This window comes from Triturus cristatus, chromosome 9 (assembly GCF_964204655.1).
Source record: "Triturus cristatus chromosome 9, aTriCri1.1, whole genome shotgun sequence".
Lineage (NCBI taxonomy): Eukaryota > Metazoa > Chordata > Amphibia > Caudata > Salamandridae > Triturus > Triturus cristatus.
Window position 1 is genome coordinate 1,210,161,788 of NC_140592.1, and position 19,288 is coordinate 1,210,181,075.

Genomic DNA, 19,288 nt, shown 5'->3' on the forward strand with positions numbered 1-19,288 from the left:
TAGTATTCTCTCTATTCACTTGGAGGAACATGGCTTATTGCCAGTGGTTCTATTTGCCAGACCAAGGTCATAAGAAATCTGAATAGCCTCTCAAGGTAGACAAATAGTCAGTGAGCTTATTTGGCATTGGTGAGTCAGTGAGGCTGAATCTTCAGTATGGCATTGGTGAGTCAGTGAGGCTGAATCTTCAGTATGGCATTGGTGAGTCAGTGAGGCTGAATCTTCAGTATGGCATTGGTGAGTCAGTGAGGCTGAATCTTCAGTATGGCATTGGTGAGTCAGTGAGGCTGAATCTTCAGTATGGCATTGGTGAATCAGTGAGGCTGAATCTTCAGTATGGCATTGGTGAGTCAGTGAGGCTGAATCTTCAGTATGGCATTGGTGAGTCAGTGAGGCTGAATCTTCAGTATGGCATTGGTGAGTCAGTGAGGCTGAATCTACAGTATGGCTGTTAGACCTGTCAGCCTTGGGGTAGACATTCCCCAAATGTTTTGCCTACTTATCTCTGTTTTTGGTGCTGTAATTCAATTGTGTTGGCCATAGGCTGACCAGTGCTAAAGTGCTTATGCTCACTCCCCTAAACATGGCTAAATTGTCGTACAGCTGATTGGCATATTTAATTTACTTATAAGTAAGAGTAGTGTAGAGTGGTATGCCATATACCCAGGGCCTGTTAACTAAATGCTACTAGTGGACATTCAACACATTGTGCCACCCATTTAAGTAGCCCCTTAAAACATGTCCCAGGCCAGCCATTGCAGCCTGAATGCAGTTTTAAACTGCCAATTTGACTTGCCAATATAACCCCATGGCAAGTCTTAAACTCCCCTTTTATTACATATACGTCACCCCTAAGGTAGGGCCCTAGGTAGCTCACAGGGCAGGGTGCATTGTGATTTATTTGTTGGACATGTACTTTTAAGTTTTACATGTCTTGGTAGTAAAAAACTCCTAAATTCGTTTTTCACCACTGTGAGGCCTACCTATCCCATAGGATAACATTGGGTTGCCTTATTACATTGAATTAGTGCTAACTTTTGATAGGGACCAGGTAAGCATTTAATGTTTGGTATCTATGAAATTGTAATAAAAAAATCCTCTTTAATTGTAAAGTCAGATTTTAAACTACAATTTGAAAATGCCACTTTTAAAAATTGAGCATTTTCCTGCCCTGAGTCTTTTCGTGCCTGCAGCCTGTTTTAGGTCACATGACTGGTTGTAAATGACAGACATTGTGAATTCCTAACAGACAGTCACACAATAGAGGGATTAGGTATGCTTAATGGGTCATCTACTGGTAGGTTAGGGGGTTTACCTAGGCTAAGCTACATTGTCACTGCAGCCCTGTTTGTAGCCAGGGCATAGAGTCTGTAAATACCAAGCACTTCAAAGAGAAACTTTTCCTAACTACTAAGGAGGCACAAGGTATACAACCGTCAGACGCCAGCACTGCTTTTTGAGCCCTGCATGTTCATCTGAACACAGGACTACCAGAATGACTTCAAGGTATAGATTGATGGCCTCTGGTTAAGAACCACAGGGACATAAAAGGCTCCTACAGTCTTGAACCTGCGCCTGGTCCCAGCCTGAGTGAGTCCTGAATCCCCAAGTGATATCCCACCAGTCCTAGACCTTCGGTAGTGGTGCTAAAGGTGCTTCGATATCCAAAATCTAAAACTTGGGGTGGAATCATTTTGGCCAAAAACTGCTTTGAGAACCTAGAGAAGACCAGGACCAACCTGCTCGTTGATCCGCCCTGGGTGCTAAGCCGGTCAGCCTGATTTTGCTGCAGCTCCTGCTACGTTTTTCTCCACAGCAGCAAATCCTTTTCAGCCTTCTTTCGCCAAAGGGGTATCTTACCTCCTGGAACTGTCTTCGGCTACAGCCTTCAGCTTTGTCCCACTGGAGATTTTCAACTTCCAAAAAAGTGACTAATTCCAAACGGAGAAATCTCTACTGAGACTTCGTACAGCAGCTCCCCGACTATGACGCTCTCCCCTCAGACACCGCCTGCAGCCTTACACCACTGAACTTTATGTTCTCAAAACATTTCTCTTGAAAATTTTCTAAGTCCAAAGATAACCACCGACCGGGCCCAATCTATGTCTTGTATCTGACTTGCACTCCATTGTAGTCGGCGATATTTTTTGACTTGGATCCGGTCTCACGCAACTAGGTGTCCATGGTTGGTGTTTTGATTTTTAGGGTGCTAGTTTTTACTAAAAACTTTGGAAACTCATGACTCCAATTCTACATGTTGGATTTTTGTTGTTTTAGTGTCAAATAATTTATTAAAACGTACTCTATTTTTCATAATCGGTGCAGGATTTTTCTTGTGTTGTGTTTTCACTTTATCACTGTTTGTGTGCCGCATAAATACTATACACATTGCCTCTTAGTTAAGCCTGATTGCTTTTTGTGCCGAGCTAACCAGGGTTAAGCACAGGTTAATTTAGTGCCTTTTCCTTGTTCCCCCTGCCAGGGATCGTAGTTGCTGCTTAAACGGGGCGCATACACCAGTCAATCAACCACCCAATTTCTTACAATGCCAGAGGTAAGTCAGTGAGGCTGGAAACTCAGTATGGCATAGCTGAGTCAGTGGGACGAAATCTGCAGTATATCATCATTGAGTCAGTGAGGCTGAATCTTCGGTATGGAATTGCTAAGTCAGTGAGACTGAATCTTCAGTATTGAGGACAGTCCCAATCTAGATTTCAAAGTATGAGATCACTGCTGGGTACTGGATCCCTCCGTAGTGAGAAGTGGCTGAACCATGCCAGTCTGTTGCTCTGTCAGATTATGCTGTAAGATTAAAGGAGTAAGCATGGAAGGACTGAATCACAGTAAATGCTCCAGGAGCATAACTGAGGTTAGCACCCACATTAGCACTGTCAAGTCAATGACATCATACAGATGCATCCATGTCTGTAATGACACAAGTGCAATGTCAGCATCTGCAAAATACCTAGGGAGGACTGACTGAATTATGTAAGTGAATTTTCCTAATCCCTGTGTGAAATTACAAATAATAAAGTTCACCCGGTAGGCTACGGGAGAGAGATGCCAATCTTGATCTCAGCAGTGACCAGCGGACGCCCCCGGGCACATCACAATTTCCACCAAAGGACTTTCTTAGATGGGTTCCACAGGGCGCTCAAAGAGCTTCCATGAATGTCCACAAAAAGTCACTTTACCATGATGGAAAAGCCACTGCTCAGTGGTGCTTCTGTCGTAATAGTAGTCCTGCCAAGATAGTACTGGTGATATTTTTTAGAACCATCTCCAGTGGACCAGGCGAGAGCTGCAGGTCCTCCTATGCACAGGGCAATTCAGTTACCAAGCACATCAGGCTTGGTAGAGGGGCTACAGATAGTTTTCAGACACCACAAGTGCAGAAGACTGCCAGTCTTTCCTAAACTGTGCATTAGATTCCTAGTCCAGTATAGACTCAGGCAGGGGTCCAGTCAGCTCTCCTTGTCCCTGTTTTTCTTCTGCCGTAGAAGGAGGACTGTTGGTATCTTCTCAAGGTCAATACAAGAATCAGTGCGTCCAGTACGGTGTGTGTTCCAAACTTTCCTTCGATATGATGAAATGCAAAGGATTTAAGAGTTGATGTCAGGTCCATGAACTCTTAATTTGGCTAATCTCTGTTCCAACAAAAATGGCTGTGAAAAAAAACACTCCCAAGGTCAATATCTCCAACCCTACAACTTCAAGGACATTCTGCACCTCCAACAGAATAAGAACTCCCCTCCCTAGCGAAGAGAGCCAGAAAGTCCACTAGCAAACATTCAGGTAGTCAGAGGTGTGAACGATAATTCACACTTTAATTCTATGTCCTGGAAGAGATCCAACCCCTTGATCCCTCCTCCTACATGATTGAAATGGTCTTGAAGGCAGGATGGCAGATGACTTCCAAAGGGAAGCAGCTCTACTCCTTCGTTAGTTTTCCCATAGCGACACTAGTTTGAATGAGACGTCATCACTGATTGCCTGGCTAAAGGTGTAAAACTTTAACTTCTCATAACATTTGGAAGTATTGTTCCTAAATATGTAGGTCTTAAAAAGCTGGTAGGCACCGCCAATCAAAATGTATACAAAAATTAAAATATTAATTTTGAAGATATTTAGCAATGACTGTGTGTGACCTACGGTTGTGTGCTTGAAATAAACCACAAGAAGTAATGTTAGGCAGTGTGGATGTGTTAGTAACTCGAGTGCCTATATGTGACTTGACATGAGCGAGCATGTGCACAAACAGCCAACTTACAATGCCTGTTTATAAAATATTTAACTGTGTATGGCCAGAAAGCAAAAGATTAGAAAAGCAGATTGAATTTCTTACAAATAATGATTAAAGTTGATATATGCAGAAGCTTGAAGGTACAGAAGCCTGAACAAGCGCAATGAATCCCCAGGGAGGGGCGGAATGTCCACCACCCATAAACTGATGGACATTGAGTGATCGATTACAAGTCACTCTGTAATCCCAACGGGACGGGTAACAGAGGTTACCAGCCCCATCTGGATTAGGAGATGCAAAGTAATCCGTAGATCCTGTATTTCACCCAGAGATTTCAGCTCCTGGAAGAAGGGCATATAATGGGGAACATTAATTAATGGTGAGCGGAATCGTGTCCAGAATTACTAACTCCACCTGTAATTCCCCAATAGTAAGGGGACCCTAAGGGTGCTCCACCCTGAGATATCAACACTGGCAATGGTAACCTCACAGGGTGGGCGGGCTTATCAAAACTCCTAATGAGGCACTTCGTATATTCCACCAGGAACCACTTGGCAGGAGGCAAGGGATGTCACAAAGTGAACCTTCTCTTTCTCCGCCCACAGGTACCGGATAGATACCAAGCTGTGGCTAGGGCAGAGTGTACAAACTCCTCTTAGTGCAGTTGCACTCACAAGTTATGTATATGCTAACTAACACACTGGCTGTTGAGGGTGGGGCAAGAGGACCCTCATTCCAGAACCTCACGAGGCCATGCAGCCTTCGACACCGAGTGCATCATTGACTTATTTTTTTCTTCTTTTACATCATTCATGAAAATGATATCTGATCCATGAGGGGGTTGTTTTAAGTGTTTTGTGGGAAAGTGCATCAAAAGTGAAAACGTCTCAGGAAGAAAACAGGCCAACATTCCTGTGGTTCTGATGACCAGAAATAGGTTACTTCATAGGACATGGTGGTCTAGACTATAAAAGAGCACATTTATATGGAAGTGCAAAAAGAGGAATACATTTTAGGTTGCCATTGGTGTAAACTATATGTTGGTACATTGCAATTGCATCTTTCATAAACAATAGGACAATGAAACAACAGGACATCTGGCTTTTACTTTACACATTACTGCTATCTCAGCACTTAGGGCCGAATTTAGAGTTCTCCAGCCAGGTTACTCCATCACAAACGTGACGGATATACCGTCTGCCACATTACAAGTGTGTTATATCCAATGGCATTTAAAATACAACGGACGGGACATCCATCACAGTTGTGACAGAGTAACCCATCTGCCAAACTCTACATAAGGCCAAATAGACAATTAAGGACTCATCCTCAAAGAAATGACAAGATCTGCTTCTCAATCAATCAATCGGGGAATTTTGAAGCGTGCTACTCACCCGGGAGGGTCTCAAGGCACGGGGGGAGGGTGAGCAGCTCCGGTCAGTCGAACAGCCAGGTCTTGAGTGTCTTCCTGAAGATGTGCAGAGTGGGGGCGCGTTTGATGTCGATCGGGAGCTCATTCCAGGTCTTAGCCGAGATGGAGGATAAGGTTCTTCCATCTGTTCTTGCTCGGCGGATGCGCAGGGCTTTGGCGAAGGTGAGGTTGGCGGATCGGAGGTTTCTCTTGGGTACGTGGAAGGAGATTCTTTTGTTGAGATGTTGGGGTCTGGTGTTGTTGAGGCATTTGTAGGTGTGGGTGAGTATCTTGAAAGTAACTCTCTACTTGACGGGGAGCCAGTGGAGGTTTCGCAGGTGTTGGGTGATGTGTTCGTGTCGAGGGATGCCGAGTCTGGCTGCGGTGTTCTGTATGGTCTGAAGTTTGCGGAGCAGAGACTTGTTGATCCCAGTGTAGAGTGCATTTCCGTAGTCCAGTCTGATGGTTATGAGTGCATGGGTGACGTTTTTTCTTGATTCGGGGTGATTCATTTGAAGGTCTTCCGAAGGATGCGGAGGATGTTGAAACAGGTAGAGACGACGGCGTTGATCTGTTGGGTCATGGAGACGGAGGAGTCGAGTATGATGTCGAGGTTCTGGGCGTGGTCTGTGGGGGTGGGGAGGCTGCCGAGGGAGGTGAGCTACCAGGTGTTGTCCCATGCAGAGGGGGAGGGGACGAGGACCTCTGTCTTCTCCGAGTTGAGCTTCAGGCTGCAACGTCCTTCATTCCCTCCTGGAAGCTGAGTCTGGTGGTGATGAGGTCCTTAGTGAGGGAGAGGATGAGCTGGGTGTCGTCGGCGTAGGATACTATGCTGAGTCCATGCTGTCTGACGATGGCGGCGAGGGGGGCCATGTAGATGTTGAAGATCATAGGGCTGAGTGACCATCCTTGGGGTACACCACAGTCGATCTCCGTGGGTTCAGAGAGGAAGGGGGGAAGTCTGATTCTTTGGGTTCTGCCGGTGAGGAAGGAGCGGAGCCAGTCGAGGGCAGTTCACTGTATGCCGGCGTCGTAGAGTCTGGCGGTGAGTGTGCGGTGGTAGACGGTGTAGAAGGCAGCAGAGAGGTCGAGTAGGATCAGGGCCGCAATGTGGCCTTGGTCGAGGAAAGTGCGGATGTCGTCTGTGACAGTGAGTAGAGCGGTCTCGGTGCTGTGGTTGCTGCGGAATCCGGATTGGGAGTGGTCAAGGATGGAGTTCTCTTCAATGATCTGGATTGGGAGGGGTCGAGGATGGCGTTCTCTTCAATGAATTTAATTAGTTGGACGTTGATGGTCTTCTCGTGACTTTGACCGCTAAGGGGAGGAGGGAGATGGGTCGGTAGTTCTTGAGGTCTGTGGGGTCTGCTGAGGGCTTCTTGAGTAGGGGCCTGACTTCTGCGCATTTCCAGTCATCGGGGAAGGTGTCAGTTTCGAAGGTGGTGTTGATGGTTCGTTGTAGTTCCGGTGCAAAGGCGGTGGCGGCTTTGTGGAAGATGTGTGGGATACAGGGGTCCGTTGGGCCTCCTAAGTGAATGCCTTTCATGGTCGATGCGGTGTCTTCGGTGGTGCTTGGGGTCCAGGAGGAGATGGTGGGCTGGCTGTCGTTGCTGGGGAAGGGGGTGCTTTCGGCATCAGGTGTCTGTACTTTGAAGTTGTCGTAGAGGGACTTGATTTTAAGATGGAAGTAGGGGCAGAACTTGTTGCAGAGGTCCTGGGAGGGGGTGATGTCTGTGGTTTCGCTGGGGTTTTGGTGGATTCCTGGATGATGCTGAAGAGTTCCTTTGAGTTGCTGGAGTTGGCGAGGATCTTGTCCAGGATGAAGGTCCTTTTGGTGGATCTGATGAGTTGGTGGTATTCTGCCATGGCCTTCTTGTATGTAGTGCGGTCTTCCGAGGATTTGCTGTTTCTCCAAATCTTCTCAAGACGTCTGAAGGTGCGTCTGGATTCTTGGAGGTCGGGGTAAATCAGGTGGCATTTCTGGGGCGATGTATGTGAGGGGTGCGAGGATTACAAATCAAGGTTTGTAAACGCAGCTACTCACCCGTGACGGTCTCAAGGCGCTGTGTTGGGGTGAGGAGGGGGTCAGCAGATCAGACTAAGTGCTGAGTTAATCCGAAGAGCTGACGGTTTACATCCTTGAATGGGTGTTTGTCTACTCATTTCAGGAACACCAGGTTACAAAATCTGTGACAGTAACAGTTTTCTAGGTGCAACCCTGGAAATATTTTGTGAAATCTTTTTTGCATGTGGAAATATTCATATGTATGGAAAAAAGCAGCACAAATGGACTTGCTAGCTCTTTTCCTACAGGAAAATATTTTACTACATATAGAAGTCCTTTCCTTACACCTCTGACATTTTTTCGGGGTGGGGGGGAATTTGTTTCCCCTCCCCTCTCTAGTCTGGTTAATAAATATTTCAACTTTTGACGGTTTCAGCCTCAACATAACTGAATTCCGAGGTATGGGAGTCATCAAGCTACAAACCTCAGGCATACTTTGTGAAACATGGTACTGATAGTGGCTGTTGGCTGTTTATACAGGCTGTAAGAATATCACATATAAACAGTAGTAAATCCCTTCTCGTGAAGCAGATTTAGGCAACAAAATTCTATCTTTGTGCAATTGGCACATTTGTGGGTGCCCAGTTACATTTCCAGACCCAGGACACTCCCATTCGTGATATGCAAATAAGATTAATTGTACATGCCGATTTTATGATCATTTTCTGTTGGGCGCATACAATCTGTGCATAAGAAAGTCACTCACCCTCTGGGCGTTTTGCTAGAGGCAGACGAGTCATCGAAGGCTCGAGTCAGATACCTGGATCTGTCTCTGGCTTTACTAAATGTTCCTCTTGGACCCACGATCCCAAAGCAAGACAAACTTTAATTTGACTACTGCCTGACACAAACTCTCTAATCTCATGCGCCAGGAATAAAGCGCAGTGCAGTGACTTTTGATGTAAAACAAGCGAGAAAAAGAGATGCACATCTACTGGCTGAATTGCACAGTTTCAAACCCCAGCTTCCCCGCTTGACCAAATTGTGTGATTCTTGACAAATATTGTATTTCACTGAGCCTTCTTTTCTTCATTAACACAAATGAGACCATCCTCAGGTATGTGAGATCAGGAAGTGCACTGCCCAGAAACCTCTCAAATTTGATTTTATAGACTCTACTCTTGTTAGATTAGACTCTAGCACATGCCAACTGGCTCACTTCTTAGTTCACTAGTGGCACTGTTGGCAGGGCAGGGGGGGAAGGAATGTTTCTAAGTCCACGTTTAAAAACTACCCCATTTATTAAATGCATCTCAATTTAGCAATATAATGTCATGTAGTAAGCTGAAATGCTACTCCATGTTAAACACATACGCTTCTCTGAATTTTGATTGGACTTAGTCATATTCTAATGATCCAGCGCAAGATTGGGACTCAAGGAAAATATACAGATATCTTCCCTATGCCGCAGACCTGCTATCACACTAGCTCATTCATACATGCATTCATTGGTGGGGCCCATAACACCAACTCTCATACGTCCCCATTCACGAGTCTGCACACAGGAGGGATGAGTGATTCAAGCGTTGGCCATGTGGGGGATACCTTATGACCTATAGGAAAGAAAAGTTATTTTACAGAATATATATTAACATCCGCTGCCTATAGATTCTTAATCCTAACCTCAAGGCACTCCACCCACTTGGTCGATGGACCAATTAGTTGGATTGGTTGATGGTGATTTAGAACCAGCTAAAACACATTTAAGACTCAGAATCCTTTATTCTCTTTAACGAAAAACCACAAACTCATCATTCTTTTTAATCAATATTTGTTTATCTAAAATTTCATGATGATTTATACTTGCATTTGTCTCATCAAAATTTAGAATTTCTAGATCAATTTCAGTAAATCGCGGAATATCATATTTACCTAATCTGGCTATCTGGGGTTTCTCTAGTTCATTGGCTCTGCATAACCGAATTTTGCCGTCAATTGTCTGAATAAAGCAGGCCAAGGCTCAAAGTCCTCTGCTCAGCACATTACAGTCCCAAATTTTATCAAAGGACCAGAAAATCGTGCAAGCATCTATCATTGCCTGTGGGATTGGTAAATGTTTGCAGTCATCAGACGATCAGGCAGCATCTGGACCATCGGGAAAAGCATCGGCCCCTCCCTATTCTACTACCCTTTTTATAATAATTTTTAGGTTAACAGGATACATTTTTAGGCCAAGAACAATGGTGATTGGCTGATTGGGATCGTCCGATTCTTATTCCCAGATTTTCAGTTCAGTCCGAGTTGTGATGTCATTAGTCCCTTAGTATCGGCTTGTTCCGGTCTGTTGTATACTTTGATTGTTCCCTTATCTTGGCAGTCCACTAAATTCTTATCCTTGACCGGTTACATGATGTGTAAGGGTTGCTAAGAAGTTCACAGTACCGTCCGAGCATGCGCAGCAGACTTCGCGCTTCACGAGACGGTGGCCACTTCTGAACTCCATTTTGTACTTGTCGAAGGATAGGCCGCACATGTCAACTTATGCGAAACAAACACAAAGGAATAATTAATTCAAAGAAATGATGATTCTAATGTTAACCCCTCATTAATCCCTTTATGTATTAGTATTTTCCTTGCATATAGCGTCATTTAAGGCATTATATTCACCTTTTCGGTCCTCCACGATGATGCAAACGTCACAAAAGCAACATAAATCATACAATATCTAATTAACACATATACTAATTATTAATATGCGTACATGTTTTAGTTATTAGAGTTATCTGCCATGCAAAATGCAAGTTCCCGCGTGTAGTTGTGTATGCATATGGTTAATGGTAATATATCACTGCATACAATTAATAAATTCTAATAAGTAGGTTTAACAAATTAATATTTTCATGCAAAATAGAGGAGGTATACAAAATGTTGCACTACCTGCTCCATCAATCCCCCCTTTGGTGATTTTTAACATCACCACACTACCTAAAATTTTGTAAATTCTATAAAAGAGATGAATTCAGTTTATTTTAAGTTTGTTAGATCACATTATTGTTTCACCTATTTCTTCTTCTCTTGCTTTTCTATACATACTTTCTTTCATTTCTTCTAATTCTACTTCTTCAAATTCTCTCTCGTCTTTCATTTTCTCTTTACTTTAAAGTTTCTCTTTTTATGTTTTTTCGTACTTTTCTTTCTTTTGCTACATAAACATCCTAGTCTCAAAATTAATACTAAAATAATCACACATGTTACTGGAAATAAGATCTTACCTATAAATGCACTACCTAGTTTTAATAAAAAGTCTTTAATAGAAGAAAACTTCCTTCCAATCTTTTCCCAAACACCGACAACCTCCAGTGGTGCAATCTCTTCATGCAAATCAGTTATATTCTTTATATAAGTTTTTAGATCTTGACTTTCATCAGGAATGTAAGTACAACAATGTTGAACCTTCAACATTCCACAGACTCCACCCTCTTTTGCTAAAATTATATCAAGGGCAAGTCGATTTTGCATTACCATGGCACGCATGGCAAATAGTAAAAATCCTCCGGACGTGCTTGTTGACAAGCGATCCACTTCTGTTGATAGATTTCTAATTTTGTGTGCATTCAGAGATATACCCACTGGTGGTATCAATGCTCCGAAAATGTCTCCTACAATTTCTGACCAAGATTCTCTTTTTCTACGTGTTAGTTGACTACCTAACTCATGTGCACCATCTTTTCCTCTTCCTACATGGAATATCTTGGGGAAAACCAGGCCTAGATAATGTGCTATACCAGTGATCTGGCAATCGATAATATGCTTTGTTCCCGCAAATAAAATATAATCCAGGAGAAACTGGATAACTTCCTCCTTTAAATCCCCATCCACCCATGATTCGATAAGTATCATGGCAATCACTTGTGCCTACAAAATAGTTATCATATGCAGTTTGATTCCTTCTAATACACAACTTTCCTTTCTGAGGCCAACCTAAAGCCATTGTTGGACTAGCTTCTCCTTTCAATTGTTTTTCTCTTTCAACATCCCAGACTGTCTTCTCTTCTTTCCCTTCGGGTACTTTCCTATGCATCTTTAATTTCCTTTCTTCAGCCATGTCTAAGAAAATTTTCTCTTCCTTCTTTAGGCTGCAAGTTAGATTGTTTCTAAATATCGACTCTAATGTTAATTCTTTAGTTTCTAATAAAAATTCACCTAACACCTTTGCAGGTTTCACTTTACTCAATTTGTTAATTACAGGTACTTGTGAGAATATGTTATCTACGTCTGAAAAATAATATTCTAATTCCCTATTTTGTAAAACAAATTTGCTATTACACTACTTGTTATTCCATATGTTACCGGGGGTGATGATAAGTCACTCCCTCAGATACAGATGCGGGCAACTGCATGCAGACATAGCAGTCTCTCACATCCATCGTTTTTACATATTCATATAGTAATTTTGAAAATACATTGTTAGAAAAATCATTCATAGACCTGTCTTTATGCAAATAGTTTCTATCTATTTTAGTCGGATATACCCTCTGAGTCTTATCTACATTCGTTTTATTCTCACTATGTCCTTCTATTGTTTCTAATGTAACCATAAATGAAATCATTAAAGCCAATGCACTCCACAGAAGCATTAATAAACCTGTACAACAACAACACATCCTGAACCATCTTTTAAGAAACGTACATTTTGATTTTCTACTTTCTATGTTTGCCATTTCGTTAAATGATCAGTGTCTTTTGACTTAGCCTCTTCTACTTCACAACTAATTTTGTCTAACCCAAGGCTCTAAGCACCTACTTGGTTCTTTCAGTTTTTGTCTTTTCCCGTAAATTATTGTCTTTCCATTTGAGTCACTTTCGGTCTTTTCAGTTTGGCATTTGATCGTCTTTCACTTTTCTTTCATAATCTTGATACAGAACTTCCTGAACATCCGTCTCTTCTCCAATGTCGGACAAGATAACTCTCAGGATTTCTGATTCTTCATCTTCCTCAACCACCCCTGGTACAGTCACCTCTGGATCCCCTTGGCTGTCCACCTCCTCTTTTATTTCAGGCAGTGCCACATATGACCATTCCGGCGACTTATACTTCTGGTTAGGTTTTCTCGCTCCCTTATTTTCTTCTGCTGTTGTTTTTTCCCCATCTTTCAATTTCGCTTGGCTAGAGACTTCATTCACTTGTTCAAACCTAGATGTGTCAATCTATATCTTAATCTCTTTATTTTGTTTGGCCAAATTTCATCTCTTGCTGATCTTTTCAATTTATTTCCCTTTTCATTTTTCTCAGTTCTCCATGCTGTCTTTCTCAGGACTCGACCTTCTGCTACTTCTTCATCACTGTCCTCTGATTCAGTTTCAACTTGATTCTTACTTTTAACAGTCTTTCTTTCCACCACTTCTTTTTTCTTACCTACTTCTGACCCTCCTCGTGGTTTTTCCACACAATCTTCCTTCTTACTAGCTATCCCTTCTTCTACCTGGATGTATGGGTTCCCTACTCTCCTCGGGGTTCTTCTGCAACAATCTTTCCCTTTTTCTCTGTATCTGACACCTGACCATCTACTTTTGTTACTTCAGGTGGAATTTCTCTCAACCTTCCATCAGGAACTTCTTTATCGAATATTTCTTTAATTGTCTCTTCACTGCTTTTCTCTTCTCCTGTATGTACTTGTGCTTGTTCAGTCTCTGATTCTGAGCTGGTGTCAAAAATCTGTAACTTCCTCCTCAAGGGAATGTTCTCTGGAGCAAAAGCCAAATTTGGTTGTGACTCCCCCCTTTCAGGAGTTTGTCTTGTTCTTGTTTCTTCGGTATCTGATTCAGAACTTGTATCAGATTCTTCAAAATATTCTCCTTCTTTATTATCCACTGGATTTGGAATTCGCAGGGTATGACTAGCATGAATCCAGTTCTTTACTCCTGCACACTTCACAGCTGTGGTCGTAGTTAGAATCACTTGTCGTGGTTTTCCCCAACGTGGGACCAAACAGTTCCTTCTTCTGTGCACTTTAATTCTCACCCAGTCACCTGGGCTTAGATCATGAGCTGGCTTCTTTTCAAGGGTGGTGGCATCCGATCCAACCTGATGAAACACAGAATGAACGGAGTCAGCCAACCCCTTACAGTAATCCAACACCAAGTCATCAGATATAGGCAACAGCTTGTTGACTGGTATGAATACATGTCTCATTGCTCTCACCATCACAATTTCGTGGGGACTCAAACCTGTATTCCTATCTGGAATTGATCTAATAGTCATGAATACCAGAGGCAAGACATCAGGCCATTTCAAACCTGTGGCTAAACACATTTTTCCCAGCCTGTTTTTAATGGTGCCATTTACTTGTTCCACCACACCAGAAGCCTCTGGGCGATAGGCACAATGTAGTTTTTGTTGTACATTCAATGCTTCACCAATTAATTTCATGATTTCATTATGAAAATGCTTTCCTCTATCTATCAATTGTGACTGGAAAACCGAACCTAGGAATAAACTCTCTCAGTAGTAGCTTAGCTACGGTGATTCCATCACTTCGCCTAGTTGGGTATGCTTCCACCCAACGAGAAAACAAACAAACCATCACCAGAACATACCTCAACCTGTTGCAGGGGGGCATTTCAATGAAGTCGATCTGCATTCTAGTGAAAGGCCCTCCTTCTCGTCCTATCGTTACCTAGACTTAGCACTGTTTTCCTTCCCGGATTGAACTGTTGACCTATAAGGCATCTTTGACACAGGCTCTCAGCTACAAGTCTGAATTTTGCATTATACCATGTTTGTTTGAACGAACTGATCATTGCGTCTCTCCCTACATGTGCTTGTCCATGATACATCGGTGCCATGGCAGAGATCATGCTATCAGGCATGACTGGTCTTCCATCCCGATAAACCCACACATGATCGGTTTCCCTTGGTGCACATCCTGCTTTTATCCACTGTCTCATTTCCTCATCTCCTGCCTCTTTCTGCAACTATCTCACTTCCTCCCAGGTATTCACAGTGTTAGTAAACAACAAAGAACATGAATTCATTTCTCTTTCTTTTCCCCTGTTAACAGAATTTTGATTTTGAGCACAATACTGGGCCATATCATTGGCGAATTGATTGCCAGCCGATATATAATCATTAGACCTTGCATGAGCTGCACACTTCACAACAGCCAATTGCTTAGGCAGCTGCATCGCCTCAAGCAATTTTCCCACCACTTCAGCATTCTTTATAGGAGTTCCACTCGATGTCATAAACCCTCTTTGGGACCAAATTTGCCCAAAGTCATGCACAACACCAAAGCCATACTGACTATCGGTTATCACAGTTATTCTCACGTTCTTTCCCAACTTACATGCTCTTGTTAAGGCAAATAGTTCAGCAACTTGGGCTAATTTGACCCCTTTCAGACACGATGCTTCCAATACTGCTGCTACTGTGCATACTGCATATGCTGCACTCAGAATTCCTTCCTCCGTTCTCAAACATGATCCATCCACAAACATCACATAGTCACTTTCTGTCAAAGGTACATCTTTTATATCAGGTCGTGGTTTGGTACAGAAATCAAGCACTTCCAAACAGTCATGATCCACATCGTCTCTGACTTCCACATTCTCAGCATCAGGTAGCAAACTTGACGGGTTCACATTCAGACATCTCACAAGGCTCACATTTGTTGCACCTAAGATGACCTTCTCATATCTAGTCAGACGACTATGCGTCATGAACTGAGTACGGCTCCTTGTTAAAAGTAATTGCCACATCATGAGGTACAAACACTCGCACAGGATATCTCATCACAATTCCTTCACTTTGTTCCAGGCTCTTACACGTAGCCGCCACAGCTTTTAGACAACCTGGCAATGCTACTGCTACAGGATCCAATATGGCTGAGAAATATGTGATTGGCTTTCGCAGTTTTCCATGTTTCTGTATTAACACAGAAAGTGCACATCCCTTACTTTCACTGCAATAGAGTTCAAATTCTTTTTCATAGTCAGGCATACCAAGTGCTGGTGCTTCACACAAACTGTCTCTCAATTGTTTAAAATCCATCAGTATTCAATTCAATAGGATCTTTTACATCACTTTTCGTCAAGCGTACCAAAGGTTTTGCAATCAGGGAAAAATTACTTAGCCACTGACGACAATATCCAACCATTCCAAGAAACATTCTCACTTCTCTTTGCGTCATTGGGGCTCTCATTCCCTTTATTATTTTGATTCTATCTGCAGTTACTTTTCTCAATCCTTTTTCAATTTTGTGGCCTAAATATTGTACTTCTTTCTGACAGAATTGCAATTTCGACGGAGATACTTTAAGTCTTCCATCTGCCAAATGATTCAGCAATGCTATGGTATCCACTACACAAGCTTCTTGAGTTTTTGACGCCACAAGCAGGTCGTCAATATATTGAACCAGTACTGAGCTTTCCGGCATTTTTAGATCTTCTAAAGACTTTTTCAATATCTGGTTGAATATTGAGGGGCTCTCTGTTTACCCTTGTGGGCGTCGGCACCATGCCAAAATACGTTCACCAAACCGTAACGCAAAAATTTGTTGACTGTCATGATGCAATGGAATGGAAAAGAAAGCATAACATAGGTCAATTACTGTGTACCATTCTGCATCATGAGGAATCTGATACAAAATCACAGATGGATTTGGTACAATGAGACAACATGACACAACGATTTTGTTTATTTTTCTCAGGTCTTCCACTATTCTAAATGTTCCATTAGGCTTTTTCAGGCCCATAATTGGTGAATTACATGGACTACTGATTATTTCTCTCAAAATACCTTGCTTAATAATTTTCTCTATTATAGATGTGACTCCAGTAATTATCTCGGGTGTCAATTTATACTGTGGAATATTTGGATAACTCACTCCTTCCTTTACAGTAATTTTTACGGGATCTACATTTTTCATCAGACCCACATCTTCTCCTGTAAAATCCCATACTTCTGTTTTTACTGTCTTTTTCAATTCTTGAGGCAATTCCTCAGGATCAAATACAGCAAATGCCTCAGTAACTTCAGTCTCCAAGTTAGCCATTGTCATTTTATATAGTACATTCTCATCTGGGGTTTCAAAGGCTATACCATCTGGAGTACAAAATATTGTGTAATTCATTTTGCACAGCAAATCTCTCCCTAACAAATTTACAGTGCTTGAATCGAAAACAACAAAGCGGTGCATTTCAGAAACTTTCCCTATGTTAACTTTTACTGGATCAGTGAGATATGTTTTTATCTGTCTGTTGGATACGCCAACTATTTGGATTGTTTCGTACGAGAGAGGAAGATTTTTAACATCAGCTGACCTAACAGTTGAACGAGTAGCACCAGTATCTACTAGGAAAGTAATGTTTTCGTCATTTACCTTTCCATCCACAAAAGGGCCTGTCTGGTCTACTTCTAGAGTTGCGCTTCCCTCGGCACCGTCAATAGCTTTCTTCTGACTCTCTCTCATCGCGTTGTAGCCAATACTGCGAAACAGCACTAGCGCGCGGCAGCTTAGTTACCTGTTCTTCGTTGTAGAATCCTGTCTCATCACTGTATTTCTGAGGATTTACGCTCTGTGGAAAAGGCGGTTTTGGCGCCTGATTCTGTTGGGTAACAACCTGCTGCTGTCGCTGTGGTTGACAACTCACCTCTTTCTGCACCTGTGAATTCAATGATGCATTATCACCATTAGCACTCGGGGTAAATTTACACTCGGATTTCCAATGCCCTATTCTTCCGCAATTATGACATGGTCATTTCTTTTTGGCTTCTTCTTTATTAAATTGTCCCTTCCCTTTTCCCACATAAAATTTTGGTTTCATACCATTTGCCTGTTCAATCAATGGAGCTTCCTGTCTTTCTGCCACTTTTACTTGTGCCCACATGGCTTTTTCTTTTAATTTACGCTGTTTTGCTTCAATTTCATCACTAAAATATTTTGCATGTCTCAGTACTTCATCTATTTTTTTATTTTGCCCGTCCACTGTATGCTGTTTAATCATTTCACTTACTTCTGGTTGCAGCCCATACACAAATCGATATACAAAGTGACTCAAATCTTTTTCACTCAAATTTTCATCACCACTAAACTGCTTAAAGGCAAGAATCAACCTTTCATAGTAGGCATGTACTGATTCCTTTGCTTCCTGATGAGTTCGGTCAATTTTTACCCAATCAGTTTCTTTAGGAGGTACTTTGTTTTGTAGAAAGGTAATTACCTGTTCATATTTTTTCATTACTTCTGGATCAGGGGCACCTGTTTTTGGGTCTCTAGGGTACTCTTGTATAGGCCAACTAATCATTACCTTACATTCTGTCCATAAGTCTGCTGATACTATTATGTCAAAAAGACTATTTAAATCAATCCATAGAACTTTTGATAACTTCACAAACCTATCTACCTGCCTGTACCACTCGACTGGCTTTCTACGCAGACGGGGAAAATCATTGGTAAATGACAAAATATCTTGTCTAGTCCAGGGGACATGTACATAGCCTCCACCTGGAATTTCTCTCATGGGACATTCCGTTACTACCTTTTCCTTTTCTCTAACTGGGAAAGCTGCAAACGTTTTGTCTGATGCATCTTCTCATTTCTGAAACCACCTACTTTTCCTTTATCTACATCTACCCATTTTCCTAACAAAAGGATTAAGTCTTTAATCCGGGTTGTTCGTCCTGCAGTGTTCAGATTTTCAATATCCTTTTCAGAAAAATCTACTCGGTATGGTTTTTGTAAAGACTTTACCCTTTCAAAGTCTATACCCATTTCATTTGCTACTTTTTCTAGTCTTTCATGTAGACTCCTTGCTCTCCATGTTATACTTTTACATAAAAATAATAATTCTTCATCCTGATAAGCTTTTAACTTCTCCGTGGGGATAGTCCCTACTATTAATTCTTCCAAAACAATTTTCAGCTTGGCCACTTCTATAGGTTGGGGTTTTGCATCTTTCCGCTGTAAGCTCCTCAACCATTCGCTTATTTCTTCTGAAGTAGGCCCTACGGGATTTTTCTCATTACTGGTTTGTTCTGAACCCTTTGGTGCTCCTGGTACTGATTCTGTCGTCATTAGTATCCTATCTACTAAACTTTGGTTTACTGTCAAGTTTTTAGGCGTACTTTGTTCTGAAATACCTACTGTATGTCTCCATGGATTCTCGTCAAAACTCTTTCTTGGCCTCTCGGTCTATTTATTACTGTTATAAGGAATCGTCAGACAATGCTCACTATCCTTTTGTTTATCAAAAATAGGCATTACAGGTCCTATAGTTACAGGAACAGTTACGGCTTCCAAGTTTTTAGTTAATTCCCTAATCTTTTCAGTTAATTCTAAGGTTGTCTTTGCTAATTCAGCTGAATTTTCATTACTCATTTTACCATGTTGTGTTTTCTCTAACTCTCTAAAAGGATTATTTCTTCCTACCTCCTGTGGTACTGAATCAAACTTTATATTTCATGGTGTCTCTTTCATTGGGGCACTTGGTGTCAATAATGTGGAATCTGATTGATACGGGGGTGGATTTTTATAAAACATGTCGTCAAGAACATCATCCTCCGATTCATGCACACCGCATCCTCCTGATTCTGTATTATTTCTTTTTTCTATGCTTTTTCTACTGCTAATCT